General features: G+C 34.7%; 2 long non-coding RNA genes across 2 annotated transcripts in view; one reads left to right on the forward strand and one right to left on the reverse strand.

Moving 5' to 3' along the window:
- LOC147829756 (uncharacterized) overlaps window positions 1–25,842 on the forward strand; it is a 211,655-nt gene that overhangs the window by 31,299 nt on the left and 154,514 nt on the right. The gene's annotated exons all lie outside the window — the stretch shown is intronic.
- Window positions 5,185–24,112, reverse strand: LOC110349028 (uncharacterized). The gene is made up of 5 exons (XR_002394726.2): window positions 23,571–24,112; window positions 15,276–15,374; window positions 15,014–15,163; window positions 13,158–13,387; window positions 5,185–9,552 (listed from the first exon to the last, which is right to left on the reverse strand). It is a non-coding gene; the product is annotated as an uncharacterized LOC110349028 (long non-coding RNA).

Consider the following 25,842-nt stretch of genomic DNA (forward strand, 5'->3'; position numbering starts at 1 on the left):
CAGTTTCTTCCCACTATGGTCTGATAATGTACAAGGGATAACTTCAATTCCTTTGCACTTACCTAAGTATGTTTTATGAATTATTATGCGGTCTATTTTGGAGAATGACCCATGTGCAGCTGAAAATAATGTGTATTCTGATTTGGTGGGGTGAAACAGTCTCCAAACATCTGTTAAATTCATATGTTCAAGAGTTTGATTGAGTTCTAGTATTTCATTGCTTGTCTTTTGTCTAGTTGATCTATTTATTTGTGACAATGGGGTATCGAGAACCCCCACTACTATTGTATTAGTGCTTATATGGCTTTTCCTATCCATTAGTATTTGTTTTATATAGTTAGGTGCACTAGAGTTTGGTGCATAGATAGTTATGATTGTCATCTCTTCCTCTTGGATTGTTCCCTTTACAAGGATATAGTGTTCTTCTTTGTCTCTCTTAATCAATGTGAGTGTGAAATCCACTTGGTCTGCAAAAAAGATAGCTACTCCTGCTTTTTGGGGGGTTCCTGTCGCATGGAGTATTGTTTTCCACCCTTTAATTTTCAGTCTATGAGTTTCTTTTTGAATTAAGTGTGTTTCTTGTATGCAGCATATTGTTGAATCTTGCTTCTTGACCCATTCTGACAGTCTATTTCTTTTGATTGGTGAGTTGAGACCATTAACATTGTTGGTTATAACTGATACATATTGAGTTATCATTGTCATGACTTTTTCTTTTTATTTGATCCTCCCCCTTTGCACTTAATTTCTTGTCTTGCCTGGTGGATTCATTCTGCTGGGCTTCCTGGGGTTGTGAGCCTCATTGTCTTTTCCTAGGATTTTTTCTAAAATTTTATGGAGTGCTGGTTTGGTATTCATGAAGTTCCTAAGGTACTCTTTGTCATGAAATTATCTTATTTCACCATCAATTTTGAAAGATAGTTTTGCAGGGTACATCAATCTGGGTTGGAGGTTGTTTTCCTTTAGGGCTTGAAACACATCACTCCATGTTGTTTTTGCCTTGAGGGTTTGCACTGAGAAGTCTGCTGTGATTCTGATTGGCTTTCCTTTGTATGTGATTTGTTTCTTTTCTCTAACTACTTGTAGAATTTTGTTCTTCTGTTGGGTTAATCCAATATTAACAATTATATGCCTATGTGTAGATTCTTTTTGATCAAGGCTAGTTGGAGTCCTATATGCCTCACTTATCTGTATGTCAAATTCTTTTCCCCTGCTTGGGAAGTTTTCTGCCATTGCTTCTGTGAACAGTTTTTTTTATGTCATCTGCACTCTCTCCTGTTTCTTCATTGACTCCAATCTGTCTTACGTTATTTTTCTTTGCATCATCTAGCAGCTGCTGGATTGATTTCTCATGGTTCCTTACAATTGTAAAGAATTTTTTCTTTTCCTAGTCACTAATTGCAATCTTTTTTGGGGGGGGGGTGTACCAGGGATCGAACTCGGGTCCTTGCGCTTGTGTAGCAGGCATTGAAACCACTGAGCTAAATCCCCAGCCCACTAATTGCAATCTTACCTTCTACATCTGAAATTCTATCTTCACACTGGCTCATTCTGCTGCATAGACTTTCAATGGAGTTTTTAATCTCCTGGAAATCTGTTTGCATCTGTTTTATGGATTCCATTTGTTTTCTATGTTGGCATTCCATCATGTTCCTCATGTTCCTCAGCTCCTCTATTTTTTATCTGTATACTCTCTAGATTTATTATTTATGTCTTGCACTATGGGAAAAATTTTTGCTGTTATGTGAGAAATTATTTCTGATTTCATTTTTTCCAGATCCTCTTTCATTGCTAGTTCAGGGAGTCCAGGTGGTTGAATATCAGAGTGTTCCATCTTGTTTCCCTTTAGGGTTGTTGTAGGTGTTCTGGAAATCTGGTTCTGAGGCTTGTTTACCTGTCTTCTCCTTTTGACGGGGGTGGGGCGATGGGGGTGGGTGTTCCTGGCGCCCACACAGCTCACCTCCTCTGTGCTGGGAGCCACAGCACACCCACCCAAAAGCATCCTCTATGATGGGAGCTGTGGCATGCTTACCCAGAATCCTCCTCCTGTCTTGGAGCCATGGCATTCAGACACAGAAGCCTCTTCTGGGCTGGGAGCTGAGGCACGCTGACCCAGAAGTCCCCCTTCCCTCTCTTCAATTCCTCCACCCCTCCCTATTTACAAAGGTCTGTTTCCATGTTTTCCTCATCTTATATTTGTATGTATATCTTTTCCTTTGCCTATCCTAGACTACGTTGATTACTATAGCTTTATGGTAAGCCTTGAAGTCAATATTTTTACTCCTCATGGTTCTACATCTCCTTCAATTCTGGGTGGGCTATTCTTGGCTTTTTGTCTCTCTCTATGAAGTTTAGAATTTGTTTGTCAATATCTACAAAATAACAGTGGCTTTGATTGAGGTTGCCAAGAATATATTTAATATATAAATTGAATTGGGAAGAACTGACATTTTGACAAAGTTGAGTCTTTTCATCCATGAACATCTTTCTTATTTGAAGTCATTCATCAACATTTTGGAGTTTTCTTTGACTTCAAAATCAAAAGTTTGAACCTTCTACATATGTATTTTGCACATATTTTGTTTGATTTATAACTAAGTAGTTTCTTGAGGAGTGCTAATATATATGGTATGACTTTTTAATTGTTCATTGCTGAAATAGAAGATAGACTTAGATAGACTTTTGGATATTTACCTTCTATCCTACAACCTTGGTATAATTGCTTATTAGTTTTAGGAGTTTGTGACCAGTTATTTTCTATTTTCTACAGAAAATTATGTCACCTATGAACAAATTGTTTTATTTATTGCTTTCTAAGTCATATCCCATTTCCGTTTCTTATCTTATTGTAGTAGTCAGTACTTCTAGTAAAGTATTAAAAGGAAATTGTGAAAGGAACATACTTGTACTGTTCCTGATACCAGTGAGAAAGCTTCAAATTTGTTTTTGATTAATTATGATGTCACTTGTAGGTATTTGCAGTGCTCATTAAATCAAAAGAGTCTTGTTTTATCTCTAATCTAATGACAATTTTTTATCATGAATAGGTGTTAGATTTTGTCAGATATGTTTTCTACAGCTAATAATGTGGTCATATGATTTTTCAGTTTGTTGATGTAATGAATTACACTCATTGATTCTTGAATATTGAACCAGCCTTGCATACATGGAATAAATTCTATTTTATTATGATATATAGTATTTTATACATTATTGTAATATGTTTGCTGGTGTTTGTTACAGATTTTTACATTCTTATTTAGGAGACATATTAATATATAATTTTCTTTTATCATAATTTATTTGTCTGGTTTGGGTATTGGAGGATGCTGGCTTTGTACAATGAATTATGAATTACTTTACTTTTAAAAAGATTGGAAGGAATTATTATAATTTTTCTCTAATGCTACTAAAATTTTTTCTTGTGTGAATTTTGACAGACTGTATTTCAAGAAATTGATCTATTTCATTTAAGTTACCACAGAGTTGTGGGTGTGGAATTGTTTATTGTATTGCCTTGTTACCATTTTATCATCCATAGACAGTGTATTTCTGTCTCCTCTTTCATTTATAATATTAGTAATTTATGTTCTCTCTCTTTATGTCTTAATTAGGCTGGCTTAATTAGGTTTATCAATTTTATTAAACTTTTCAAAAAATTAATTTTGGATTTTATTGATACTTTATACTGATTTCCTCATTTTAGTGTTATAAATTTCTGCTCTTATTCTATTATTTCTTTCCTTCTACCTATTTGAAAGTCAATTTGCTTGTATTTTCTCTAGTTTTATAAAGCAAATGCTTACATTATTGCCTTCAGATTTTTTTCTCATGTATGTCTTCAATGTTATAAATATATTTCTAAAATTTTTTTATGTTACATTCCACAAACTTTGATAAGCTTTGTTTTAATTTCATTTACTTAAATATTTAAAAACTTCTCTTGATACTTTTTCATTGAATTATGTATTATTTAGGAAACTTTTATTTAATCTCCAATTATATTCAGTTTTCCAGTTATCTTTCTGCAATTGATTTCTAGTTTTGTACCATTGTAGTGTGACAGCAAACATACATACTTTATATTTTTTCAAATTTTTATAGTGTTTTGATGTGACAAGGAGTCTGGTCTAACTTGGTGATGTTCCATGTGACTTTGAAAGCAGGAGGATGATGTAGCATATAGATATTAATATTTCCAGTTGATTTATGGATGATGATGAGATCAACTATGTCTTTACAGAATTTTTGTCTGTTTATTCTATTTTTGAAAGAAGTATGTTGTATTCTACAACTATGACAGTGAATTCATTTATTTCTCCTTGCAGTTCTGTTAGATTTTGCTCCATTAAATTTAATTCCCTGTTGAGTTTGTTATGACTTTTTGAGAATTGATCAGTTCATTATTATGTCATAAGTTTCTTTATTCCCAATACCTTTGTTTGTTTTGAATTCTAAACTCTCTAAATTAATATAGCTATTCTTGCTTTCTTTTAATTACTTTAGCATTATTTATTTTTCCTCCATCCATTCAGTTTTCATCTACACGTATCCTTATAATTAAGGTAAGTTTCTTACAGACAACATATAGTTGGATCTGTTTTTTACTTGATGATATCTCTTAACTGATGCACTTAAGCCATTGAAATTTGAAGTGATTATTGATGTTGTCCCATTAATCTCTGTCATAGTTATTACTGCCACTATTTCTTTGTTCCAATTTTTAATATTCACTCTGTTTCTGTTTTTGCAGTTTTTATTGAGGATTTCATATGACTTGATATTTTTCATTTTTATAGCATATTAATCAGACACACACTTCTTACTTGTTTTAGCTCTTGGCTTATAGTTTGCAATATGGATCTGTCAGTAAGCTAAGTCTAATTTCAAATAACATTACCCTATTACAAAAGTAGTTTGAGTATCTTATAACAAAATAACACCGGTTCCTTTTTCTAATCCTTTGGATTGTTGATGTGAACCATTGCATATACATATATATGTGTGTGTGTGTATATATATATATATATATATATACACATATATATATATATACATAAATATAATACAACAAATACATAAGTATACATAATAGAATTCAATATTGTCATTGTTTTAAATACAGTTTTATTAGCTCAATTAAAAATGAAAATAATCATTTTTATTTACTTTTACTATATTTTCTTTGATACTCTTCTTTTTGTCATATTGTTCTGAGTTTCTTACCTATATACATTTCCTTCTTTGTAAATAATTTCTTTTAACATTTCTTGTAAGGCAAATCTACCGGTAAAAAATTCCATTGATTTTAGGTTTTTTTCTGAAAAAGTCTTTATTTCTCCTTTGCATTGGGAGAATAATATTACAAGGTACAGAATTCCAGAATGTTGGGCATTTTCTGTCAAAACTTGAAATACATTACTTCATGCTGGTGCTTCCATGGTTTCTGAGGAGAAATCTTAAGTTTGCTTCTCTGCAGGTGCCAGGTCCTGGGGCTGGGCCAGATTCCACCCCGGGTCTCTGCTGTGGTTGGACTCCACTCCCGTGCAACCTCTCTGTCTCTAGTCTTTCAGCAGCATTTTGCTCTGTACTGTCCCCCCTCACAGACCTGAGAAGAGTTGATTTTTTCATTTGTTTAGCTTTTTATTTATTATTAGGTCAAAGTGGAAATTTCCAAACTCCTTTCATGCAGAGCTAAAAATTACCTTAATAAAATAAGAATTTGATCATATAACCAAGACGTGCTCCTATGATCCCTAGTTATAATTTTGTGTGTGTGGATGCTTCACAGTTTCCCAGAAATGATTTAGAATAAGTGTCAAAACACTTCCCATTCTCTTGTTAAGAACAATTACATCATGCATGCATTTATATATGCATTTATAAAGCTGATAACATTGCAGAGAAAACATAGCAGGGAGGGCCAAGGAAATACATGCATCCTATCATATTGTCTTCTTCATAGATTCTATTGTGTTTCTTTTTATAGAAATCAAGTTTAAGTAAGTTATCTCAAAATATCTTTGACTATTAAAAATTTTAAATGTTAAGCACTAGTGGTCTCCATCAAGAGGAGTATTTGTAAGGTTTTCAATTATCAAATACATCTACCTGACATTATTTGAGAACTAGGATGAAAACACAGGTGGAGTTTTTGTCTATTTTGTTCATTTCTTTATCATCACAGCCTCACACCAAGCCTGATTTATAGCATTGAAGTATATGTTGAATGAAAAATGCATGAAATGTACTCATAAGATTCTAGTATTAAACTGGGAAGTTAATAAAATAAAAATTGACATGATTATGGGGCTCTCATACTCTATATATTTGATAACTGTTGATTTCTGGCATAAATTATTGCAGAATCTCTATAGACTTCTGGAAAATTTCTTCTTGGATAGCTGTGTATTACTCCAAATATAGGCTGAAAGGGGGAATTTTGTAGAGATGATCTGAGGATTTTATTTCTCAGTAACTAAAAATAAAAATACCCTTCTGGTTTTTGACAAATACTCTCATAGTCAATACACCAGGAATTAATCATATAGCATTAGGATTGGAAGTTTGCTCATCTAGGTTGAGACTGAAATGAATCAAACCTACTAGACTCTGTGTAAAATGTCATGATTTTGGGCTTTCAAGCAATAAAGCTAATAAAATTACTTTTTGGAGTTTGGATATTTTTAAATTAATAAAATATATAGGGAAGGGCTTTTTTAAAAAATCAATTTTGCTACAGTATTCATTTTTTAACTAAGTAAAATTAACTCCAGGCTTTGATGGTATTTTTTTGTCTTTCGGTTTGTTTTCTTGCTTGCCTTGATACATTAATGTTCTGACTGCTTCATCTAGTGCAATAACCTTTTAACAGGTTTCCCTGTCTTGAGCATCTTACCCTTCGATTTGTCTCAAATGGATAATGCTGCTTCTGTCTCCTCTTGTCAAAAGCCTGCAGAGACTTCTCATCACATAAAGAACAAAGTCCAGGTTTCTCTCAATTCATGAAATGATCCCTGCTGTTCTACCTGCCTCTGAAATACATTGCTCACCATCTCTTTACCAGGAGCTCAGCCCAGCCTCCTTCCTCTCCCTAGGATCACCTCTCATGAAAGCATCCACAGCCCAGTTCCTTTCACCTACAGCATCACCTGGACACCACATGATGCTTTCAATTAAACCTGATCATGTCTGCAGAGTGATGCTCATCACTCTTTGATGCGTGTGGTTTGTGCTAAGGTCTATCTCCAACATTCCCTGGGCCACTTTATCATAAGAAGCCGTTTCCTGGGCATCCTTACTCCTAGCTGGTCTCACATCAGGTGGAAAAGGTGGAGCACAGTCTGTTCATATGTCACTGCAGCTTCTAACCAATGGTCACTTCTGCTGAAGCCCATTATCACCAGGAATGCCAGCTACATATACTCCTCCCTTGCATTCAAAACTCTGCAACACCACCTCCTCCTTTTATCCCTGTAGCCCAGTGGTCCATAGTGACTTTCAGGTGTATCAAACATACAGGAGGGCTCACTGTCCTGTTTTTAGTTCTTAGATTTTTCTAACTCCCATGTCATCTACTCTACTATAAAATCCATTCAGTTTGAAGCATTCAAATTGTTTCTGTTTTTCTGATTGAGCCCTGATTGATACATGGCTCTTCCCCTTATTCTCTGGGTGAAATTTAGTGGCTTTTAACGTAGTACCTAAAGCTGCCTCCAGTTGTTCCAGACTTAGGCAGGTAGTCTCACCTCCCAGTACTCTTGACTCACCACAGATATGAAACAGAATGATAATATCCTATTCCAACTACCTATTAAGGAACACTCTTGCTCTTGAATCTAGGAAAACCATATTTATCTTAGAGTTATAAACATGAAATAAAACTTTTATGGAAGTTTATATTGACCTCCTCAAATTATTTTTTTCCATTTTACACTGTATATTGCTGCTACACATTTGATTGTGTAACTATTTGGTTAAATGACTGTGTTCTCTGTTCAGGTATAAGCTTCAAAGTACCCAAAGTGTACTACGCATAGGAAACAAGAAGTGCCTGATACACAGGTTTCTTTCAAAAAATATTTATGGAACTCACTTTCAAAATCCCCATTTGTTTTGTTGAAAAAAATTATTGAGTTCTAGGTACTGTGAAGACAAAACTTCATAGTATGTCAGAGAGCAGCTACAGCAAAAATATAATTGAAATAAGTGTGTTAAGAGCCACAGGAACTATGCACAGAGAGAGATGTAAAAGAATCACAGAGAATGTTCTAGCATGGAGTGATGGGAAGTTGGGGTAGAAGGAATGACCAATACTGTACAGGTGAATTTAGAGGTATAAATATTTAAAATAGAGAATGGTATCTGTAAATGAACCTAGGAATCCAGGAGTTTTATACAACAGCAAATACCCATGCCTGGCCCTTGAATAAATGAATTGGTAATTCTGGTATAGATTCTTGAAATTTTTTTTCTTTTTTTTCTCCTGCAGCTAAGATTGAAAAGAATAATTTGATAAAGTACTCAGTGAGTGCAGAAACATAGAAATCTTAAAGAATAGTGAGTAAAGAGACTTCACACAGAACTTACAGCTGGACTTTTGCAAAGATGAGTTGGAAAGGAGTAGTTTAAAAACAAGATATGGATCCATTGAAGTAAGAAGGGACCTAATGATAAGCTATTTATTTGAATTCATATTTTCAATTTGTAAATGTAAAAGCTACTGGAAAATTATAGGCAAGAAAGGAAGAACCTGATTAGACAAGAGTTTGAGAAAGATCACTGCTAACTGTAATAGGCTGGGCTGAAGGCTGTGCATGATCTTGGATGGATGTGTTTTGGAGACCTGTGTGTCAGGGGTGAGGAGAAGCCAGTGGGTTGAGTCTGAGATGTGTGTGCAAGGTGCTGCAGTAGAGAACTACCAATTGTGCTTGAAATATACATTCTAATTTCCTTAAAATTAAAAGAATTTATTCCTAATATACATTTCAAGTTAGCAAAATCCAATGTTATGATTTTTTAAAAAAGAAAACCACAGTTTCACAGCTTTAGGCCCTTACACCTACAGTCTGAGTGTCCGTCACCCACACTTCAAGGACATACATGGAGGGGATATCCCGTGGGTCCATCTGTGTGACCTCCCAGCTCACAGAACACCATGCATTGGGATGAGACTTCAAGTACCTTGTGCTCTGTGTAATCCATGCCTTAAGGGATTGGCCTGCCTGGTGTTACAGGGAGGGCATTCACAGCAGCTTCCAGCCCTGTAAAAGGAGGGCTGTTTCTGAGGGTGAAGGCAGAGCATACCCGCCCCCCCCCCAGGAGAGAAGCAGAAGTGTGCATCCCATAGTCACTGTATCTTACAGCTGAGAAGGTTTAAACCTCCCTCTTCTTCTCTGGAGTGTGTCTGGTAACAGTCCTCCTGCCTCTGCACTCCTGGGCTGAGGGAACCGCTGGGCCCAGCACTCCATGGGGTTTCCAAGGAGTGAGCCAACTCCACCAGCTGTGTCAAATTGGATAGGGCCACTTCGAGTGGTGACTTCCCTTCCACCTCTGTAGGAGACAAATAAGTACATGGCTATTTGGATGTGTGAGTGTCCCTCTCCGTGGCCTCATGTGGCCAGTCGTTTCGAGGGCCTCTCAGCCCAGCTCTACACACCAATCAAGCACGGGGGACTCAATTGCTTACAGGTAGCAGAGTGCACTGGATGTTTTAGCTCAGACTAATCTCTGGTTCCCATATGGGGATAAGAGTATGATCACACTTCAGCCCACTAAAAACAGCCATAATTGGGGGAGAAAACGCTTTGCAGGTGTTCTCCTCCCTAATGGACCAAAACACTGCAGCTTGTGTATACTTTTATCTGTAAAGTGTTTTCTCTGTCTGCATGTTTAGAATGAGACTAGTGTAAAGCACTGCTGTTTAATTGCTAACAGGGCCAAAGGTTTTGTTTTAATTCAAGATTATTTAAATAAAAACATTATTTATAAATGAAGTGCTGTTTTCTGTCCAAACATGTAGGAATGCTGTTTTAGCTGAGCTTCAGTGCTGTTACAGAAGAATTCAATGTTGTTGATTTGTGTTAGATTTGTTTTTAGAATTGGTATTTCTTTTAAACCTCTCATTATTTTAATCAGAACCAATTTTAAGATAAAATAAACCTCTGGAGCATCTTTGACTATCAGCACTTCATTCATACTTCCTCTATGCAAGTGAGACATCAATATTATTGTTTCTCTACCTAATAGATAAGACCAAAGGGTTGCCATGGTAATTGCTACCAGGATAAAAACATACATTAATACCACCCCATATATACATGATGCTTATGTCCTTTGAATGCATAAGAAGTGTCATCATTAATTAGTACATATTTATGGAGAGTGTACATTATTTGAGCACTACACAAAAGTGTACTATGAAGTGCAGTCAATATGGAAAAAGTAAGAAGAAATATTTTATGTACTCCTAGGGTGGTGTTACAGTATGATATTGTATCATCCTTTGAAATCATACATGTGATCTCCAAAAACATTGAGGGAGATGACCAGATAATATAAAATAAGTTGTCACGTGTTTTTCAAATCATTGTCCTCATTTTGAATGTTAAAGATCCTAAGAAAATATCAATAAGATTTTCCTTTTACAAATATGATGTCCTATGTAATATAATTTTTTGTATAGCATAAGGAAAATATGTATACTAGAGTTAGAATTGAATTCAAATTTGGATGTTTAGGGGCTGCTGATGAGGGAAGGGGGTCTGCAGGGCAGAGAGCAGTGACTATGGTCACATGACATGGGAGAAGCAAAAGCTGTGAGAAGTAGGTTATTGGCCAGCTTGGGGCTTCCAATTCAGTGGAGAGATAGCCCATTTTCCAAACCTTCGTTCCCCAGGAATTCCTCTCTGAGTGTGCTAGGTTTTGCTCTCCATGGGACTCTGCAGTATAACTGACATGATTTATTTCCTCTGCAAGTTTGTTCCCAATTAGTCTAACACAACTAAGCAAGTCTTAGAACACAGGTACCTTTGCTACAGTATATATTTAAAAAAGGAAATTGTTAAGACATGGGCTAGGGTAACAATTTGTAAATACCTCCAGCCTTATAAAAGATTTCAAACTGACCCTAGATGTAGTTTTTCAGTCTGTTAGTAGACAGGTAAGAAGGAAATTAATTTCTCTCTAATCCCGTGCTTTGTCTTTCGGTCATTGACTGAGAAAGAGCCATACATAAGAGACTAACTAGACTAGCTTGACCTATTTCTCCCTTTTTGGAATCTGCATTCTCATTGAGCAGACCAATAAAAAAGAAATGAGAAGAAAAAGAAAAATTCAAAATTTCAGATTTGAGAAAGTGTTGGGAAAATGTCAATAAAGAGCAGTAATATCTAACAACAAAGAATGTTAACTTTAATTAGGAGACTCAGGAAAAGAGTTCTTTGGGAAAGGAACTTTAATGCTGAGTCCAGAGAGCTGAGGACAGGTTACCCTTCATGGAAGCATGAGGAAGAACTCTTGAAAAAGACAGACATGTGCAAAGATCCTGAGGCCACAGGGTGCTCACCTAGCTCAGAAACTATGGGAGGACCAGGCTAGACACATATCTGTTTCAGTGTTTGTCAAAATGTTATGTAATTCCTGGTTTATTGGGTGGCATCTTGAATGGATTCTGAGTATCCTCTGGGCAACTAAGCAAAACACTTATTTATACCAATAAATGTTATTTGGAAGAGTAACTTATCAGCTTAAGAATCTTAAGAAAATACTGTTTTGTGTATATTAATTTGGAGGAAAATAGGGATTATAATATTACATTTTGCGATAATGTCATTAAGTGTTTAAAAAGTACAACCAGTATTGATGGACATAGAAAATTTTAAGAAGCAAAACAAGAAAAATAAAATAAATGTGGTTAATTGCAAACCCTAATTCATAAACAAGGATTGTGATCGGTATTGTGCGACTTTACAGAATCTGTATGTATGCATTTCCACATAGATGTATTTATAGATCTTATACAGGAGTAAATATTTGGATATAGAAAACCAAAAACTTTCATGTAGAATTTGCATTACCCCTCTATTACTGTAACAAAACAGCTGAGTTCATAAAAAGTTTTATTTTGGCTAACAGTTTTGGAGGTTTCAATCCATGACCAACTGGCCCCTTGCTTTGGTCCCGTGTTAGGCAGCCCCCTCCTCACAGGATCCCTGGGCAGTGCCAAGTGCTCACTCATGCCCAGGGATGGGAGACAGGAGGAGAGGAGATTAGGACCACCCATCCCCTTTGGGGAGAGCTCTCAGCAACTGGACAAACTCCCATCAGGCCCAGCCTCTGACAGTGTCCACCTCTTCTCAGTTGCCCCATGGGACAGTGACCAAGCCTTTCACCTAGTGGACCTCAAACTTTTCAGCAGCAGGGCCATTTTGTGGAAAGTGGAAGACAATTTTTCCACAGACCAGAGGTGGGGGTGCTTTCAAGGTGATTCAGCATATTGCATTTATTATTCACTTTATTTCTATTATCAGTGCACTGTGCAGTTTGTTACTAGTACATTAGATTCTCTTTAGGAGTACGCACCTGGATTTTCTCACATGCACAATTCATGACAGGCTCTGTGCTCCTATGAGGATCAATCCCATTGATCTGACACAAGGGGAGCTTAGGCAGTGATGTGAGCCACAAGTATGGGCTGAAAGTTCAGAGGAAGCTCTCCTTACTTGGCATCCTGCCAGTCATAGTCACCTCCTGGTATAAGCCCTGGGGCCCTAACAGCAGCCGATGTGTACCAGTCTCCTGGTGTAACACATGGCCTTTGGGAGACACCTATCTAAACCATAGCAGAAGTACACTCTCTTTGTATTTTAAAGTATACTCTTGTAAATTCCTATTTTTATTTGCAAAGATATTCATAACATATACATATATGTATATATACATATGTATATATATGTATATGTGTATATATATACATATGTATATATACATATATATATATGGTGTGACTATGCTATGTTTGAAATATACAGTGGATGTTCTTTCCGAACTGCCTTTACCTGAACTTACTTCTTTGCTAAGTATCTTGCTACTTACTAAGAGTAGGTGATACACAAAATCAATACGCAGAATGCAAATGTGCCCAATAGTTAGCTTACCTTTCAAAGAACAGTAGGAGCCCAGGGTCACAGTAGGGCAAAGTTGTTTAGTTCTCTTCTCAATCCCAGACCATGGCTCTGTTCTCTCCCTGTCCACTGCTCCTGTCTCTGTCTCCTCTGGGCTCCAGGAGAGGTGGGAGGGAAGGAGGGCTGTGCATCACAGGAATGCCAGCTCTGCCAGAGTTCACTGATAATTTATTCATGGTCATTTCATGATTCCCCAAAGGGTTCTAAAATAGCAAATTGTTCATATATTAACTAAAATACTAGGGATTCTTACAGGAACACACTGATGTGGCACTTTTAATGACTTTAGAAAAGTTTGGAGGACTCAAAAATAGCTACTTTCTAAAATTGCGGTGCTGCCCAATATTTTCTACAACTAGAATTGCGGGGCATGAAAAAAAGTTTATAGAAGAGAGAATACATCTTATAAGATTTGGAGACTCCTAAATCCTTAATCCTTTTTCATGCTCTTCTGTGATAAACTATTGAAACAATAAAGCTGTAATTCAGAAGGAAGAACACATAGCTTGCCCAGAGTGACTTGGTTGATGTTGTTTTCCCCGAGTGTTGACTTCAGCGGTCAGTGACCTACAAAAGTTACACTGCACTTCTACATTTCTCTGACTTTGGAATATTTTCAGTGTTCTGAGTATTTTTTTTGCAAATACCACTATGCCCACTGACACTGAAATTTCTATGATTCCTGTCATTCAAGTTTCCGATTTGCTGTAACTTGGCTCTGGTTTCTCACAGTACGGTTGCCCTTCTCCCTGTGTAACCTCTAGGTTGAGCAAGGTCAAAGCTTTAAATCTGCCACTTGAATTCCACAAGAGAGCACAGTTTATAGGTGATTGTTTTTGAAAGCGAACATTTTTTTAAGGAACTGATTCTGTATGATATACTCGGGTGTAAGTCTTGACTCGTAGGTTACTTTCTTGTCATTTAACTTAATTTTGGAAGCCTTTTCTGGTTCTGAGTAGAAGGACGTTGGACCTCATTGATGCTTGTAGCTTTTCATTAAAGAAAAGTAGAGCTACAATTCAGGAGGCTTACATAGCTTAGTAAACAATGATACAAAGTGCAAAATATATAAAGATATGATGGAAAAAATAGAATGACTCATGAAAAAAGAGCTATAATACTAGATTAGGAAGTAAAGAGAGAAGCAATAGGTAGACAGTAAGAACCAGGAGATCTGTAAGCAGGGTGTCAACATATTTTGAGAATTGTGGTAATTGAAGAAAAGAATGCATTTAGACATGATTTGAAAACTTAATTACTCAGCATGTTTTGGCCTTAAAAGAGGCCCTGTGGTACTGCTAGGCATTTGATAATTTCGGAAAATATTTTTTTAAAAACATTAAATTAACTATGTAATGAGATTGTTTTATTTGTATGAATTTTGGAATTAAAATTTTCCAAAATAAGAAATGTGTACTTTTCCCAATACTAATTGCCAAGAAATGACAAAGGATCACAAAGAAAAAACATAAATAGAACAAAGGTATATTTCTATAGTATTGTAGATAAATTCTGTGATTTTTTTGTGTGTATTTTGAGGAACTGTGTTGCTAAAACATTCTGGTAAAAATTATATAAAAAATTTACTTATTAATTTATAAACTACAAGCTAACATAACAAATACATAAATAATAAAATTTTTAAAAGAAAATTTGTAAGCATGACCTTTGAGTTGCTAATACTGAATTTATTCTAATTTTTTTAATATTTATCTCTAAACAGGAAGACTTATTAGAAGAAGAAATTTCAATTTCTTTTGCTTTCTGAAAATTGACACTGTGATGGATAAACAAATAGCTTTGAATATTTAATATGAGGAAATTCTTACCTAGAAACTGAATATTTCTGTTAATTTAATAAATTGGGTGAGGTTTTATTGGTATTTAAAAAATTATTTGTGTAGATCACAAAATGGAGCAGTTTCATCTGGTGAAATTTGTTTTCTTCATATGAATTTCTTCTGGAGAGAAATTTGCCACTAAAGAGAAAAAAAAAGGTTATTTTTAATAAAGGTTATTTTACATTTTTGGTTTGAAGTACAGTATTTATACAGAAATTATACCATAGTTTCTTGTGGATAAAGAACTTACCTTCTTAGAACTCATGTAAAGGATCCACAATAAAGATTCCTGTGGTCTTCAGTAGATGAGACTCTCAGGCTGACCTCCCAGCACACAGCCAACGGATCCCTGTAGGTCAGAGGAGGGGCCCAGAGCAAATCAGAACCAGGGCCACTGGAAAATCCACCCCACTGACACCTCAGGGCAGTTAGCTGGAGCTTTCTCTGCTTGACTTGGTTAAGATGACTAAATTTTATTAAGTAAAATATGGCTAAGTTAAAGTGTGTTGAATCATTACATCAAATTGGGACCCATGAGACCTGGGAAAGGAGAAGTTTGCAGTTCTAAGAGGTGCCTGATCATATGGATGATCCCAGCATCAGGATCGGGAGATTCAGTCATGATTTTCTGGCTTTATGATAGTTCAAACATTGTACCGTTCAGGAGAAATTGGACCTCGACATTTAAATTTGAATTTGACAGCAGGGGGCTGAATGACAACTCCTTGCCAGCCCCATGATTGTAAATTGTGTGCAGCAACTAATGCTCAGTAGTGAAGTAGTTAGCATCCAAGCAATATGGTCAGCAGGTTAGGTGTAGTACATGCATTTCCCCTGTGCGATACTCTCGAGTGTCATAGGTTACTCTGGATGTAACCCCATGATAAATGGGGGAACATCCATTGGCATGCTCATGCAACAATAATCCATCTGTTTCTTGTAAGCTCACCACACTGCAGATATGAACTTGTTCATATGGACCTGGGCAACAATGGCTAATGTCTTGTTGAGTCTATAGAAAATGTCCCCAGGATCAGTTAAGAAATATGATGGTTAATGGAGTCTGCTAAATCTGCCTACCAATCTCCATCTCATTTTGTCCCCACTTCTTACCCTGTCTCCTTAGTGAAGTTCGCCTACACTAGGTATGGCCATCCCCCTCCTTGCCATGGTCCATGTTAAGGAGGAAAGATGGCCAGATGAAGACATTGGACTTCCGACCTTACATTTTATTTGATTTGTACGTGAGAAACACCTAAACTCTTAATTTAATGTGTTGCCCACTCCATATTCACAAGGCTGAGTTTCTCATGTGTATTTTAGAATCTGGAAGGTAAGATGTAAAAAGAAAATTACTAATGAAAAGATGAAAAATAAATACAAGACAGTAAAAAAGTGTCACGCTTAATTTTTCTTGAAAGCCTTTGATAGTACTTTGTATTTGTACTAGTAAAATAAAAAGCATGTATTTTTCTACTAATATTGATTAGGTAGACTGCTTAAGGAGTCTCAAATATTTCCTTCTTCTAACTATTATAATGGTTGAGAGGAGCAGCCTTAATGATAAAGCCCACTTGTTTTTTGTTGTTGTTGTTGTTGAAAACAACTGGAATAAAATAACTTGATATACTGTTTGAAAAGATTTTGTCTTTTTAAGTAGTTGTGGATATTCAAATTTCTTTTATTCACTTTTCCAAAAATTCCTTATTTCAAAGAAGTCATAGCTCTTTAGGAATAACTAATATTATTCAGAAAGCTCTCATTTCAAAATAACTTTGAACAGCACCTGTGGAAGCAGACTAAAGCCTTTTTGGATAATGACCAGGATGAGCCTTTTCTCAAAATTCAAGCTAACTTAGATCTGTTGCAGGTCTGAGAATGTGAAGCTGGTTTTTTATCCTTCTGCTTTTCCTTGTGGATCTTACTACAATATGACTTTACCTGAAAGTAATTGCATTGAAACAAACAGGAGATTGACTCTTTTCCTGTTTTCTGAAGATATACAAGAAAAGGTAAAGCCCAGAAAGTGTGGGTTGGTGGGATGATTGCTGCATAAATAGACAAAACATGCAAGCACCGAGTTTTAATCTTTCTCCTCATATGATACCTGACTTTGGTAATGAAATTGAATTGTTTGAGTTGGACAGATCTATTTGAAAAATGTAGGAAGAAGAAATTCTGGCAAAGCAATGTGAGTAATGTGCTAGTTTAGATTTGATTAAAAATCTCAGTGATCTTCTTTGGCATTATATACAACCCTTATTTTCAGATTTTGTCAGCCATTTTGCCGGGTTACTTCATGGACACAATCAAATCATTACTGACACCTAGAAGGTTCTAAGAGGAAAACACTTCTACTCAAGTCACCTGCTTTCATGACTCATGAAAGGTGATTAAGAGCAAATGAATTAAGCATCTGAAATACACAAAAGGGAATCCAGGGAAAATGCATCCTGGAGCTGATTAGACTTTCTGTCTATATTAGAAGTTATCCCTCTGAGAAATTTTGGCAATTCTGAAATTCTTAATCATGAAATTTTAAAAAATCACTCAATCTACAGTATAATCATATATACCTTCCTTATAAAACTAAAATATTTAAATTAACTAATGGTTGGATCCATCTGGGTATAATTGCATGAAGAAAATATTGGAATTAGACCAAAAGTATAAAAATAAACAGATTTTCAGAAAATAATCACATGTAATTTCTCTTTTTAAAAGCACATAATGAAAATCATAGCCTTCTGTTGCTGTTATTTTTGCTAATAACTTGTGATTTTTATCCACTAGTCTTTACACCTTGATTCATGCTTTTAACAATCTACAAATCCTAAATTTCATTTAAGAGAAATAATAAGTGAGCTAAAGGACAAAATTGAACCTCAAAATGGAATCTCCTCACTATTAAAAACAGTAAGTATTAATTCTGATGGATTTTAGTTTGAATTGTTTCAGACAAAATATTATACACTTGATGAAGTTTCTATTTATTCATTTCTTCCAAACATCCACATGTAACCTTTAGTAATTATGGAGTACGGCCCCATAAAGTTCCTGAATTGAGGGCTGAGGGAGTGGTGGGGTCCATATCGGGGTGTCCTGACTGGGCTTCTCACCTGGCTATCTTGTTGTTTGCACAAACAATCATCTGTGAGAGCCATGGGATGCATGATCAGTTAAAGAAGCATTGGAAGAATGATCCTGGATGATATGAGAAGAATTTAATATTGAATGATAGTATAAGTGCAAAGGCCAAAGGGTCTGAAGAGGTACATTGAAGTTTGGGAATTTATGTTTGTGGATGTCCAAGTGTATCTAAAATTGAACTGTAGGGCAACTCCAGGCACCCTGGGTGGGTAAGAAGCTCTGAAGACAAGACCCAAGCAACTACACATTTTACTTTTTCAAGACATTGGGTAGAGCAGGAGTCTAAAGAGGTCACCTGAGGAACCAGAGAGGCAGCTTCTTATTTCAGAAGGCCTTCAAGGGAACAATGTAGCATAATTGAGTGAATATTTAACACTAAACAATAATGTCTACATGCAATGAACTCTAAAGACTTTGCTGGTATCTCACTGCATTTTGGCACTATGGAAAAAGAATTTTAAAAGTGCTGAGAATCAGCCTCTTTTGTGGGTTTACATTGAGTAGGACATAAGTAAACTTATCCAGTTTTTGTTGTCCATTTTCAAATATTCAAGCTGGACTATGAAAGGAAAGATACTGTTACAATTTGTTGCTTCATAAAAGTCACGGTCATTACATTGATTGAGACAGCATGATACTGGCACAGCAACAACAACTAAAATCAACCTACACATCTAATATATACCAACAGAACAGATTGGAGAGCCCACTAGCAAATTTGTTAGTCTACAGTCAAATGATTCTTGACAAATTTACTGACAGCATACACTGGAGAAAGAGAAGCCTCTTCGATAAATGATGCTAGGAAAACTGGATATCCAATGCAGAAGATTGGAACTTGATTTGTATTAAGCCCTATATGAAAATAAACTAAAATGGATAAAAGACCTATGTGTGAAATTTAAAGGTATAAAACAACTAGAAGAAAACATAGGGAAAATACTTTCAAACATCAATATAGGCAATGATTTTCTGGATAAGATCCTAAAAGTATAGAGTACTTTTTCACAGCTAAGGAAACAACCAACAAAGTGAGGAGACAACCTACAGATTGAGGAAAAATACATAATCAATTCATTTGACAAAGAATAAATATTTAGAATTTATAAGGAAATAAAAAACTTAATAATGAAAAGTATTCACTTTAAAAATAAGCAAGTGAACTGATAGATGTCCCTTGTCACACTGTTGGAAATACAGAAACTAAGAAATCATCCTAGATACTGAATAAAGAGAATGTGGTGTACCTAAATAACAGAATAGTATTCTACTCTAAAAGATATCATTTTATAGTGAAATGAATGGGACAGGAAGATATTAAGTGAAACAAGTGAGCAAAAAAAGGCAAATATTGGCATGTTCTATTTAAAAAGTCAGTTTGAATGTATACTAACGATTATTCAAGGTTGGGGAAAGAAATGAGGAGACAGAATTGGGAAATTCGTGTAAGAGAGGCTCAGCACAAATAGAAGTCCTAGTATACTGTAACACAGAAGGGTGACCAGTTCAAAATTAGTTACTATATATTTTATGAATAAATAAAAGAGAAGTTTGAAGGCCTCAAATAAATCATAAGTAGATGGGAACATTAATTAAGTAACTTGATCAGTACATATTCTACACATGTACTGAAATATCACATTGGACTTCATAAATATTACAAATAAAATAATTAAATTTCAAATGTTTAGACGCATAGATGTCCTAAAATATGAAAGTAAACATATAGATATGTCATAAAAATATGAAAGGAAAAGTAAAATAAAATTTTTATCAAAGTAAAAAAATACCCCACTACATAATCAAAAAAAAAATTCACTCTCCTGCATACCATGTCAATCCTGACACCCCTTTGAACACTATTCATTACCCTTCCTCTGAGGGAAGGCAGGAAAAATAGGTGTCTTTTAAAGCAGGTGGCATGGGAATAAATGTTTCCTGGTTAAGAAAGATGAGATAAAGTAACGACATGTTTGTTATGAATTCTGCTTCCTTTATTCTTATTTCCTACTTTGTTGAACAATTCTCAGTTCACTGGACTGCATAAAACTTGCTATGTTACCACAAAGATAAGGTACACATTTATAGTTCCCTACACATTCTGACATTATGTGGTTCACATCGATGCAATCAAATGCTGCAGAGACCAAATCTGAGTTAGAAACTAGACATGATGCATCATAGCAAGTTTATAACTTTCCTTCAAAGACATTATTTTCTTGAAATTGGAAAATTGGCAGCCACTACCTTAGCTCCACAGTTGCATTGCAGCTTTTGTCAAGTGAGGAGATTGGCTTTTCTTAAAGGAAGGGTCACCACCTGAATGAAAAGCCACCACCCCGGCCAACACTGATAACAGAATTTCAAAGTCACCCAAGATTTGCCAACATCAGCCGTCAGTTTGCAGCCCCTGCAGCTGAGTCTGTTTGCTTGGTGAAAAAAATTGCCACTTCAGACTTTGGATGAAATTTTAAATTCTCAAGGGAAAAGAGAAACAATTTCCATGGTTACTATATTAATAATGTGAAGATGAGCTTCAAACAAGGGCAGGAGCTACATCTTTTCAATCAGCTAATAAACATTTGCTTATTCTGTGAGTTCACTGTGCGAATATCATAGGCCAATTAAGAAAGTAAATGGCTTAAAATTTTACTTTATAGAATAAAAGTACTTTCAGTTATGAAATATTAAGTATGTATACATAGTTTAGGAAAAACAAGATACAATAATCAATCTACTTTAGCCATGAATTTTAATGCATAAACCATTTTCACTTTTTCTAAAAGAGATATAGTTCCTATATCTACCATTTACTTAAAATATGTATTCTCAGGCTGGGGATTTAGCTCAGTGGTTTCATGGCCTTGCGCAAGGACCCGAATTCAATCCCGGGTACCAAAAAAAAAAAATGTATTCTCTTACTCCACACCATACATTGTGAGGTTGTACTGTGTCCAAATCATTATTTACACTAAGTAGTAACTAGGACAAAAACTCTTTAAGTCATGCATAATCATTACCCTCTCAGAGTTCAACATGTATGAAAGCAGCTAGAAAGTGCCCAGGACATAAGAAAGTGGTGAATGATGTTGGATTCTTTAGCAAAGAGAATATTAAGCATTACCTGAAACAGAGGTTAAAGTACTGTCAGTCACAAAGGGGCAGCAAAACTTGTATACTTAATGAAGAAAATAAAAATAAACATAGCTGAAGAGAGAATTAATAAATTTGAAAAGTGTTTCAGAAAAATTACTGAAAATGTGGAGCAGAAATAGGAAAAGTACAATATTTAAGGGACATGAAAAGAGAAATTCAAGTATTTTGTAACAGAAGTTATATGTGAAAATAAAAAATGAAAAAATATAATATACAATAGCCTATAAATTGGAAAATGAGTAAAGATTTGGTCTTCACCCTGAAGTATGAGCCCAATCCCTAAGACAAGTAAAAATATATCTACCTCAAGACAACCTGAGGTCCCAGAGGGAAAAGAAAATGTTCTGAAACACAAATATAAAGACACATTACTTACAGGAAAAAAGTATGAAACCCAGATATCACATTAGCAGTAATGGGATATATCAAGCTAATGGGATATTATTTTTTAAAATTCAAATTGAAATAACTTTAGCATCATAAAACCTAGCTCAATAAGTACCTAGATTAAGACATTTTTATTTATTTATTTTTTTGAGAAAGGGTCTCACTATATAGTTCAGGCTGGCCTTGAACCAACAGCACTCCTGCTTCAGCCTCCCAAGTGCTGAGATTATAGCCATGCACCACCATGTCCAGTTTAGACAAAGACTTTTGGAAAAATAATAAAAATATTATTTACAAACATTCACTAAATATATATTTCAGTAAGAAATCTGAACCTAAATGGAATTGTGTTGAAAGCAAGCACACTGGTCTGCAAAAGAACAGCAATTATTCATGAAATATAAATGGGTCTTGGCCTTTTATATAATACATATGTATGTAGAGTAAATTGATTGTGACTGAATACTAAAACATGTACAAAGTAAAAGATAGGCCAGGATAGCAAAGTTGGATAGTAACATTTTCAACAGAACTGTGTAAAACTGTTAAGTAAATATGTTCGTGCCCAGTAAAAGTATGAAGATATAATCTAATTTCAGAATTATAAGAAAAGCAAAAGGAGATAAAGAGCTCTCAGTAAATTCAATATAGAATATGAAGAGGAAAAGAGAGAGAAAAGCACTCAAAACCTTGGCAAATAAAAATAATCAGTTGCAGAAATAAGTCCTGACTTATGTGTAAAGTATAATACATACAATTTGTTTGTAAGCTACCATTTATGAATTTACAAATATTCATGTACATTTTTCAGAACAAAAATATAATCACACAGAAATTTTAAAACAGAGGGTAAAACGCTATGCTGGACAGTGCACAGAAAGCTAGTAAAGAATTATTTCTATTAGAGAAAATATATATGAAAAAAGAAAATATTCATTAATCTTAGGGTGCTATTGTGTGTAATTACAGAGAATCTTTTTTTTTTCTTTTTTTCTGGAAAATACTACAATGAACCTGAGAACATTAAACAAGATAGCTTCGAAATAGTTAACGTTACCTGAAGCAATTACAGGGCAGCATCTTAGAAAAATAAAATCTACTATAAAATTTTAAAAATTCACAATAAAAACTGATAGAGAACATAGAACAAATGAAAATAATGATAGTAATATTTCTACTAATTTTAAGAATTTAAACCGAAAGATTAGTACACTCTATCAAATCAATATTTATAGATTCATGCAAACAAGAATTAAATAAATGACATATATCCATACATGAGTGACAATTTACCCAAAAAACTTGATCGATGATGAAAAATGTTTATATGTCATAGAGATAACATCAGATTCTCTGAGTACAGAGTGACACAATTAGAAATTGGAATCAAAAACCCCAAAATACACTTAAACCATATTACATAAAATCAGGAATATGAAAAAGATTTACTAATAATTAAAATTATAACAGAAATTATTAACAATATAAAACTGAACAAGAAAAATATTACTTATCAAAATATGTGATGTGCAAATACATTTATAATTACAGGAAAGTTTAGGCACAAATTTAGGCATACAAAAATCAGGAAACAAGGAATTTCAAGTCAATGAGCTCAGATTTGATTAGAAAGCTAAAGTATAAATAAGGGCAAAGAAGTCAAATTTGCAAGATATAATGGTGAAAATAAATAGTGAAAAAAACGCGAGTATAAATTTTTAAAAAGAAAAAAAAAAATCCAAGATTTATAAACCTTAAAATGGTTCTTGCAAAAGTACACATTTTAAAAAATTGATTAAAACAATGAAGAAAATCGGCAAAAATTTGCCTTTGAAATCGAAAAAGAACATACCTGCTGATGAAGATATCTGTGTTCTTTTCCTAATTATATGCCATAGTGTTTTACTTGCTTCCATTCTGATGGGGACTCTGATCATTTCCTAATGAAGCTGAATGCTGTCCAAGTTCAGTGGGCCATCCCTGCACTGCTTTTATGCTTGAAAATTGATTAGTGAGCTAGATGAATAAAAGTAACTTTAAAATATCTGAGAAAATTAGAGAAAATAATCTGTATGATTTTGAGATGAAAATGATTAAGTAACTTGTGAAAAACATGATCCTCAAAACCATGATAGTAAGTAAATTTATACACTAAGCCAACAGGCTGGGCAGGGCTAACTTCCTCACAATATAAAACAGCACAAATCAACTTTAAAGTTTCCCATAGACTGAGAAAAGTTATTTATAACAGATTTGTGAAATTAACAAACTACTTCAATACTTTTTAAAATTTAGAGAAATAAAGATCTTAAAAACCTAAGTACAAAAAAGGGAAAGAAGGACAAATAATTCCGGGGACTAACCTGGATGGTCAATAAACATTTCAATGAAGGCTCCATTCTCTAGTAAACAGACCCTGAAAAATGCAAGTTAAAGCTTCAAAGAGTTTCCACTTCATAATCATGGCATTTGCAAACATGATAAAATCTTGTAATAAAAATTTTTGAGAGAGAAGGATATGGGGAAATGGAATTTCATGCACTGTTAGTGGAATTAAAAACTACTGGCAACTTATAATTAAGCTGAAAATGTCTCATACAACCTAACAATTCCCTTTCAGAGTACTTATCCTAACTTCACTGTAACAAATATACAGGAATTGATCTGCAGCATTGTACATAATAAAAATAAAACCTAGTAAAAACATCTAAGACAGAGCAAGAGGGAAAATATAGTATGGTCTACTCACACAAAGCATTCAAAATAAACGGGAAATGCCTAAACACAACAACATGTTAAATCTAGGTGACATGGTTTTGAGAAAGAAAAGAGCTAAAGAATGAAGAGTTCTTTATGATACTAATTATGAAAACTTTGAAAACAGTATACTATTCACATGATATGGATCAATATATATGTATTCAAGTGTAAAACAGTATATAGGATTGGTGCATGGCCTGTGATATTTGGAAGCAGCCCCTCCAAGAAAGGGAGAGAATATCTAAAAAGAACCCTCAAACACAACTGTGCCCACAATGCTTATGCATTCAATTTGGGAAAATATGTGTGTTCATAGCACATGGCTAATCAACATATGAGCATTAATTTTTCTGAATTTGTGTATTTGAAATATTTGATAGGATAAAATAAAATGAAGTTATGCAGGATCTGGAGTTTAAGAGATGTAGACAAAACACAAACTAGTAGAAAACTAATAGAATATTGGTTAATCTTTGTAAAATTTATAGCCTCAGGCAGCAAGTATAAATAGATTCAGGTGCTCAAATAACATCACAAGAGTCTTCTCTTTCATTTGCATTCTGCCCTTTGGTCTTAATATCATGTGTTTTTTTCCCCCTTTTTTCCCAGTTTCCATATTAATTTGTTCTGACTAGCACTCTCCACACAATAAAATAGATTTCCCAAAGGAAGATGTTAAACTGTCATTATTTGCTGATGATATGATACTCTACATAGAAGACCCTAAAAACTCCACCAAAAGACTTCTAGATTTAATTGATAGATTCAGTAGAGTTGTTGTATACAAGAGCAACACTCAAAAATCAATAGCCTTCTCATACACAAATAACAGACTCACTGAAAGAGAAATAAGGGAAACAATCCCTTTCACAATAACACCCAACATAATGAAGGATCTAGGAAATCGGTCAAAGGAAGGAAGCAGAAGACTTCTACATTGAGAACTACAGCACTCTGAAAAAAGAGATTGAAGGGGATATAAGAAAATGGAAAGACATCCCCTGTTCCTGGGTACGAAGAATCAACATAGTGAAAATGACCATACTTCCAAAACTGCTATACAGATTCAATGAAATCCCAATTGAAATCCCAGCAGCATATTTCACAGAACTAGAGAAAACAATCCAAAAGTTCATCTGGAGCCAGAAGAGACCTAGAAGAGCAAAAGCAATTCTAGGCAACAGGGTCATGGCAGGGGGTGTTTTAATTCCCAACTTGAAACTGTACTGCAAAGCCACTGTGACAAAAACAGCATGAGACTGGAAAAGAAACAGACCTAAGGATCAGTGGACTAGATTAGAAGATGCAGAAACAACTCCAGACATACTCAGCTACCTCATCTTTGATGAAAGAGCCAACCATCC

Source organism: Heterocephalus glaber, unplaced genomic scaffold (genome assembly GCF_053883595.1).
Source record: "Heterocephalus glaber isolate CG9 unplaced genomic scaffold, H.glaber_assembly_v1.0 deba00000470, whole genome shotgun sequence".
Lineage (NCBI taxonomy): Eukaryota > Metazoa > Chordata > Mammalia > Rodentia > Bathyergidae > Heterocephalus > Heterocephalus glaber.